Source organism: Xiphophorus hellerii, chromosome 11, assembly GCF_003331165.1.
Source record: "Xiphophorus hellerii strain 12219 chromosome 11, Xiphophorus_hellerii-4.1, whole genome shotgun sequence".
Lineage (NCBI taxonomy): Eukaryota > Metazoa > Chordata > Actinopteri > Cyprinodontiformes > Poeciliidae > Xiphophorus > Xiphophorus hellerii.
In genome coordinates, this window is record NC_045682.1 from 20,931,400 (window position 1) to 20,940,361 (window position 8,962).

The following is an 8,962-nucleotide window of genomic DNA, read 5'->3' on the forward strand; positions in this document are numbered from 1 at the left end:
TAACGTGCAGATATTTAAAATACATAACTTTTCCATATTCACTTGTCCCAATTTAGCATGAATGCAAAGATAAAAATCTTCATTCAATGGTTCCTGAAAAAATAAAAGATGAAGAAAAATGATAGACTGTTATAACAATATATAAACCCCGTTCATCTGGTAATTTCTTTAATGATATTTAAAGAGGATGTTTAAAGTAATAATGAAAGGGCATGAATATTTTCTGATATGGTGATTAGTCTGATGATTGATCATCTTGAAACATTATCAGTAAACACAGGACTGTTGTTGGGCAGATTTTATGATCTAATAAAACAAAGTTCTTAAGGAGATGTAGAGCAAGGTTGCTGAAAGTGACTGAAACAAGTGATTGGTCAGTTTAGAACACATTATTTAGCTGGCTAATGATATGCACTGTCTAACATGTGGTCATCTAAAAAGAAGCCACAACATCTTTGATCAGTGTAAGGTAATGTTATCTTAATATTGCTGATCATCTTGAGATTGAGAGTTAAGTGTCTTCGCAGATGCAAGTTTAACAGTCTATCCCCTCAAATCCATATGCTTGTGAAGTTTGAGTTATCTGCAAAAAAGAGCTAAGCTGATTTCAGCTTCTTGGTGTAGTTGTAATTGTTTGGACCATTATATTAGCTCTCTGCAAACCAAACATATTTTCCTGTTTCCACAAACTGGTCTGAAAAACAATCGTTGATGAATAAGCCATTGCTCATAGGTTAGTGCTACCAAAGAAATGTCTCCAACTCCTCAAAGTAAAACTTCAGTTTTAGCTAAGTTAAGTTTTTACTGCTGCTTTTGATGTGTCACTTTATAGCAATTTAGTTTGTTTTTTACTTTACTTTTTTTTATTGAATGTCAGGAAACAGTTATCTCTGAGGTTCTCCAAGGGTGACGTCTTGGCACATTTGTCTTTAAATTACTCCTGTGTGGTACAGACAGATAGAAATAATTTTACTCCTGCCATTCCCATGCACATGATTCTCCATATAAGTGTATTTTCCCTGAGATGATTTAACAAAGGCCTGCATCACATTGAAGCAGCTGTAAGAAGTGTTTCTGCATATTTACATTCGTCTTATTGGGATGATATTCCGCAGACATGCCAGAAGTCAGCGACTGGTCAGCAGTCATTCATAAAGCAAAAGTAAAATTCTTTGAATTTGACTCTTCTGGTCCATAACTGCCCAACATGGGGTGTCAGCGTTGCTTAGTAACCACAGCACATGAGTGACCTTATTGGTGCGGTCATAAAAATGTATGAAGTCTTTTTTTTTCCACATTCTCTTGTGTGCTGCTTTTTCTCCCTCTCTCGCTCCCTCTGTCTCACACAAACATCGACACAGACACGTAGTCCAGATGAACAGACCCTAAACGTGCTGTCCTTTGTACGTGTGTGTGGGTGCGCGGGGGCGTGGGTGTGTGTGTGTGCATCAGAGAGACAGAGAGAGAGAGAGAGCAGCACAGTGGTAATGAAAGGCTGTACCTGACACATGCCACAGACTGCATGGAGCAGCATAAGGAGCTGGAGGTGGGGGGTTTGCATCCAGCGACAAGAAAATCAGCACAATTTCAGAGGATGTTTAGTTTCACTAGAACATTCCTGCGATGTTACTTAAAGTACAAAAAGGCAGATAGAGGCTTAGGAATCCATAATGATATTTGGATTATATGTTTGCGCCACTATCCATATCAAATCTCTGTGATAGACTTACGGGATGTAAATCTGTGCACTGTGGTTTCCAGAGTCTTAATCTGAATTTAATCCCCAAAACATATTTATTGAAGTGACAGATCGCCAGGCAGCGCTGGCTTTGTGTGTATGCATGTGTGGGATTTTCCAAGGCCTTCATAAGCCAGCAGCAGCAATGATAACACACAGAACATTAAACACAGCATCTGTCAGCTCGTACTATCACAGCGACTGGCTTTCATACAAAGTGCTGCTATGTTGTTCCCACAGGGAGCACAGATGTTAGCCTTGCTGTCGCCTCCATGGCCATCTTTTCTCCCCGAAAACATCTGTACAGCTGTGTTTGTCGGGGCCGAAGCACCGCACGCCGCTCTTGAACTGTTGACAGCTAGGGGCAGGTCGGCACAGATGGCAGAAAGGGGGTGTCAAGAGACTGGCACCGGGTGGAGGTGGTGGAGAGGCGGTGGCAGGTAGAAACGTGTGGGGGGCTCCCATCTGGCCTCGGTGCTGGTAGTTTGACCCTGGGGCATATTCAATGTTTCCTCAGCACACAGCCTGCCAGGAGCTGGAAGTCACCTTGTGCAAAATGCCTTATTCTGTAGAAGGTTTATGCAGAGTTGAGACAAGTGTCAGAATGACAAAGCAGGGGTGGAGTCGAACACTACCGGTGTTGTTACTTAAACTAACAGCACAAAGTACAATGGAGGCTTTGGAAACCATTGGGGAAATAAGTAGCCTATGTCATTACAGTTTCAACAATTCTTGACTCCAGAAAATACTGGATCACAGTTTTTGTTTTGGTCTATACTAAAAATATTCACATAATGGCAGCATAGCAGTAGAAAGATCCTTGGCCTGCCGGGATCTTTCTAGCTCTTGGCTCCCTTAGCCCTTGGTATTTTTTCTAGTGTATCATGTTAATTTTTCCTGATGTTTTCATAATTTGGAATAGCTGTATCACTCATAATGGCTTTCTTCTGCTGCGTATTAATGATCACAATGTCTGGATCTGTTGGCCATTACCAGCAGCTGGATAGCTCAGTTGGCAAGGCATCCCACCTAAGATACTGGGGTCCGCCTCACAAGGCAAACATCTTGGGGTTATTTAGCTGGAGAATGTTAACAATCATTCAATGTTCGTCCTTAGAAACCATCAAGACCATCAATGTTGACTGCCTCTCTGATTAAATGAGAGCAAATAAACTGAGAACCATACCAGCTCAGACATTGTCCAGTCAAACAAAGTCTGCGTCGAGGACACTGATGAGAAATGGACAACTAAAGCATGTTGGCAGTAGACATGGGAAAAAATAAGGCACTGTTGCTAAGCAGTGCCTTATTTTTTAATTGTATTTAATTAAAGAAAAACTGTATTTAATTTGTTCAAAATAAGCTGTACAACTGCTCTATTAAAGACACTTGGTAGAATTTCAGCAAGGTTCATTCCATGCCTTTTAGGCGTCTCATAGATGTAAAAAGAATTAATTTAGATATCAAGACAGTTCCACTTTTGTACAAAAAGACCCCATTTCATTAAAGACATCAATGGACTATTAAGGCTTTAATATTTTCCAGAACTAAAAATTCTCAGTAGGACCCCTCAGATTATGGGTAAAAAGATACTCATTCATTATGAGGAATTTCCTCAACTGAACTATGAATCCTACGGTCTTAAATACTCAAAACGTCCTTTCTCTTGCTGCTCCTCTTCACTGTCAAGAGGAATAGCAGGGTTTCTCCTAGCATAAGTTCTTTTTAGTTCAACACAGTTCCAACAATATCAGACAGTTTGACTGCCAAACCACACGGCAGGATTAAGTTAGATACATCTCAGGTTGTTTCAAGAAATTACTATAAATTTCAAACTACAGTTTATCAAAATGACACAAGTGAAACCTATTTGAACACTTTGAAATCCACCAAGTCAGTCAGTCGTAAGAATAAGCCTTAGATGAGGTCTTAGGTCTTAGATTCTTTTGTCAAGGTATACAAACTGAAAAATATGGGTTTTTTTTTTTTTTTTACAAAGCATTATTATTTTTTTATTTTGTATTTGATGAGGGTAGCCAGTGCTAAGCTAGCATAAAACTGTATATGCACCATTCAGTGGAGCTGTAGTGTTGATTGGCATATGCCTAGTCAAATACAAACTTACTTTGTTTGCCAAAAGTCTATTCACCTGGAAATCACCGGCATAACTTTAAAACAAATTCTTACAATTGAAATCTAAATTAAACACAAGTTATCCTAAGTTAGGATTTTTGAGATTTCCCGGTTCAGTCATTGCAGTACAGCATTTACATTCTGCTTTCTTTGCATCAAAGATCGTTTTCAATCAAGTTTATACCAAGTTGCAGACCTGACCAGACAATGTCTACAGATTGAGTATGAGAATGCCCCGCAGGCCTGATCACTGAACAGACCTGTGGATCCCAATGACTCTGGGCAGCAGCATGGGGTGCTGCTCAGTGGGGGTGCCAGGCCTGACCTGGACTGGCTGTCCAGGGCACAGGGCCAACACACAAGAAAAGCGCTTTACGGAAGGGACATGTGGTCCGTTCAGGTCAACCCGACGTCTTCAACCTCACCCATCCCCCGTTACAGCTCCCCTCCCTTAATCCCAGCCTAAGGCTTCCTCCTCACCTCAGCCCCCTCCCCTGTTTGGAGCATACAGTGAGGAAATGCCACCAGATGCCCAGTGTCTAAGACGGGCATTATGTTCTTAGAGGATGTCCTGGTAATTCTGCTTCTTTTCTGCAGACTGTGTGGTGTGTGGAGGAGACAGATCACAAAGAACAACAGGTAGCCAGGGTCTCTACACTGTCACGTGGTTCTGCTGTCTATGCAAACCAAGATGCGACTCCCCCAGAGGGAAACATGTCCATGTGTGGTATATTAGGAGATACACTCCCATCATTCAACACAAATACCGCACACACAGATAGATCCTAATATTGTCCACGGTATTGTTAGTGGCATTAAGGGCATAACTAAATGGTATTCAGGGATGGCAAAACAAGGACGCACCAACAGCAGCATTTAGTCTTGTATTTTATAACATGTTACTCATCAAGAATTTAAAACCGGAGGAGCAGGACTTCATCTGCAATAAGGAAAACTGTCAATCACAGGGACTCTGGGAGAACGTGCTTTGTCAGACCCTGAGGGGGCACCACTGACCTAAATACAAAATTGTCAACAGCAATGCTATGGTGACCAACCAAAGAGAACTCTGGGGAGATGAACATTTAACCTGGAAAACGGCATTTAGTGGAATGAGAACGCACCATCTCCAAGGGTTCATTTTATATTCTGACTCAAAAATTCACCCCTACAGGGTACAAAATACACTTTTTTACATATATAATATACACATATGTACCCTGACAACTATACTGAAATGTTTTTTTTTTCTGTATGGAGGGATCTTGTTATGAGAAAGTAGCTATCTTACATGGAAATCCTTTTGTTATTCCTTAAGCTTATTTATCCAGGGAGGATCAGTCGTTTGTTTTTCTGCATTGTAATGATGGTATAGGCTGTACATACAGGAGAAAAGAGATTGTTGAGATTACTATTAAAACCTCAGCAAAGATTATTTCTCAAACCCAAGCTTGTCAAGAGATGCTGAACGTATGTTCATTCACTGAGAACTGATGCCACCGTGTGGTCAGCAGCTGTTACTGAAAGGGAGGCGGAGCGAAGTAAGGAAATATGTAGACTGTAAAGTGCGTGTTTGTAAAAGAAAGAATTTAATATTGAAATAAATCATTTTTGATCCAACATTATATCTACAATATAAGGTTAGTGTATGTTTATCCAGATACATAAGGCACTACAGATACATGTTATAAGTTGGCATAAACCTACCAAAATGGAAATGATCTGTGGGCTACAATCTACCATATTTAGAAAACCTGCAGGTCAGGTAATTAATATCCACTCCCCGTGATTAACACAAATAAATCTGAACTCCTTTTACTGTCATTTGTAAGGTTTTGGAATTCCAGCAAAACACTGTGAGAGCCATTATCCACACATGGAGAAAACATGGAGCACTTCTGAGAAAAGGGTCACAAAAGAATCTCAAACAACATCTACAGGTCCTTCTTCATGATTCAATAATAAGAAACACATTGGCCAACATGGAAGACCCTATGGTGAGAGGGTGACCAAAAAAAAACAGAAACTCCTGTGTCAGATTTCCTAACAAATATCTTCATGAAGACTAATAGGAGCAGTTTCAGAACGAGGACGACCTTTCCATTATTGATGGAACCATGAATTTTCCTCAGAAAGAGATCCTGAAGGATATCCGGCCACAGCATTTTTTAAATGCAAAATGTACAGTAACATGGCTGATTCACTGTTTAGCATGTTTCAGAAATAGTTACAAAAATGTAAAAAATATTTTTTTATACCACAAATGGTCAATGTATCATAGGGGATTCAAACTTTACATTGAAAAATAAAGATAGTATTTTTAAAACAAACATGAAAATGTGTCATCAGGTACACCAGAAAATTGTAATGAAATAATTTCTTATCTGGGTTAAAAAAGAAATTTGAATCAGCTAAAATCTGTCAGTGGATAGTTTAATGAATTGTCCACAATAAGTCTGAATTACATGTTTAAGTTGAAGTAATACTTTGGCTTCTGTTGTTTACAGCAATTTTTAATATTTCTGTACATATTAAATACAAACTCAGATTTGGCCAATAAGATGTGAAATGTATTGCAACGCTAATACTCAGATCCAGATGCGGCTCACATCACGTTGCTGATTAAACATGATCAAACCCGGGAAAAAAAAAAAGAAATCTGCTTTCTGTTTTGCTTTGTCATCAGTGTTCAGGTTGAAGAGGAATCCGCGAATAGCTCCTGTTTCACACAGGAAAATAGAAGCTGCACCCACTCGGAACTGGTTGACCTACAAAACCAGCGAGACTGCTGATGTTCACCAACACTGCAGGACCCCGGTGTGTCGTAAAGACTCACGCTGATCTGAGAGGCTATGAGGCTTGACGTGTGACATCGACCTCACGAAGGAACAGGAGGGGGAATAAACACATAACTGCCCGGTAACAGCGGCGCTCTGCTCATTGGCTGCAGAAGAATGTTGCATTGACTGTTTTCACTGTGCATAACCACATAGACAAGATTACTGTAACACAGACGCACACTAGCTTTTGTGAGCACAAAACACACACTCGTGCACATGGACTTTCTATCACCCTCACATAATTAAACATCACAATGACACACTGACAAACTGTTCTAGAGAACTGGAGCAGAGCCACACAGCTAAGCCTCTTTTTAGTTAAATATCTGCTGAGAATTCAGCAGTTTCCTCCCTCCACTTAGATTAGCATTTAGCCCCGAGTAACGGTGCTGTCATTTTGTCTTTACACGTCACCCGCCGTGCTTCAGACTTAACGTCAACGCAACTCCTCGGATGCGTTAAGGAGCGGCGCATTGCTTGTGCTTTGAAATGAGAAAATTCATTCATGTGTCTTAGCTCCAGTTTGGTGGAACTTTTAAGCACACGGTTCACAAAATGAGACAGCTGAAGAAAATGTTATTTTAGCCAAATCTGTAGCGTCAGTACGTCAGATGAGACCAAATCAAATGTTTTTAGCATACATGCAAAACGTTTTGTCCCTGCACATCACACACAGTGATGCTGTGGAAATTATTTTATTTCGAAAGGAAAAGGAATCTGGTCAGAGTTAATTAAAAAAAATGGATGGAGTTAAATCGAGGGCAAGGCACGCAAGAAAACCCATTAGACATTGTAGACCACCTGAGCCTGACAGAACCATCGTTCTGCCAAACAACGGTTTAAGCATACAGCCAGAGCTGTACTGTAATGGTTTAGATGAAACATATTTGGAAGTTGGGTGTTCTACCTTTACATGTAGGGATTTCTCCTGGTACTGGTGTGTAATGTTATTTAACCACTTAAAGCTGCCAAGCGTTGAGGGTGTCAAAATAGTGGCTTTCATTGTAGAAAAAAATTGTTTTGAATTTATTGGTATTTCAACAAAAAATAAATGGCATGTTCAAAAGTATTGATAACCTTCTCAATAATCAAACCTAGCTCTAATCCAAATGTTTCTAATAATTGCCGATAAGCTTTTTGAATGTCTCCACTGGGATCTTTGACCATTTCTCGAATGTTTTTGCGGCTGTCAGGCCTCCTTACCACCACCTTAACCCTTAGCTCACTTTATAGATTCTCCATCAGATTCACGCAAGTCCTCTGGCTAAGCCACTCAGAAACGTAAATATATTTCTTAAGTCACCTCTTCAGTAGTGTGTTCTGGGTTTTTGTCATACTAAGATGTCCAGTGTTGCCCGGGTTTCTCTTCAGACTGCCTGATGTTGTTGAAAACCAGTTGCGGCCCTGTGGGGGGTTTTCCAGGGGCGGGAAAGCTATAAATCCAAAGTAGACATATATCAAAATATATACAAAGGTATACAAACCTGTGTATTTACATGAATGAAAACGAACAACGCTACATTATGTATGTATGTACATATGTAGTGTTCCACTTTTTGTACATACACTTTGCCCTTCTATCCTTGAGGGAAGTAAATTTCTCAGTGGTTGAAGTCAGCGATGCTTTTGAAAGGTTCTTCTCCAGAAGCCAATGCATTGAGGCAATACAATTAGTTGCAACAATGCATATTAGCACCTATTGAAAAAGCAGACTAGTATATCAAAGGGCCTCTTCTAAGGTGTGTTTCGCACTTTTTCACGATACAGCGCTACTATTTAAAAACATTGTAAAACACCTACACCACATATTTATCCTCTATCTCACCTCATCATTCACCTGTCTTAATCCATACTGGGTCATATCCTGATGTTTGTAAAGGAAGGCAGGGAAAGTAGAACAAAGCGTTAGCCTCGCTACGTTCAGTTAGCTAACCTGTCGACTTGTCATTCAGACTAACTTTACTTCAGCTCCAGCCGTCGCCTTCGTGGCGGGAAGGTCGCGGTATGCAAATCAAGCTGCATTCAGCTCTGGGCGCAGCAGAGATCCGCCCCCGAATGAGCGTGAGCTGAAGAGGAGCTACTGCGCATGTACAACTTTTAACGATATTTTTGCGCCCCGGAAATGCGTCACCAATCGGACAACGTCGATGAACGAAAAAAAAACTTTACTCATCATAAACTATAAACTATTTACTTCACACAACTAAAAATATACATACAAATATTTCGAAATATTTTTATTTTATTATTT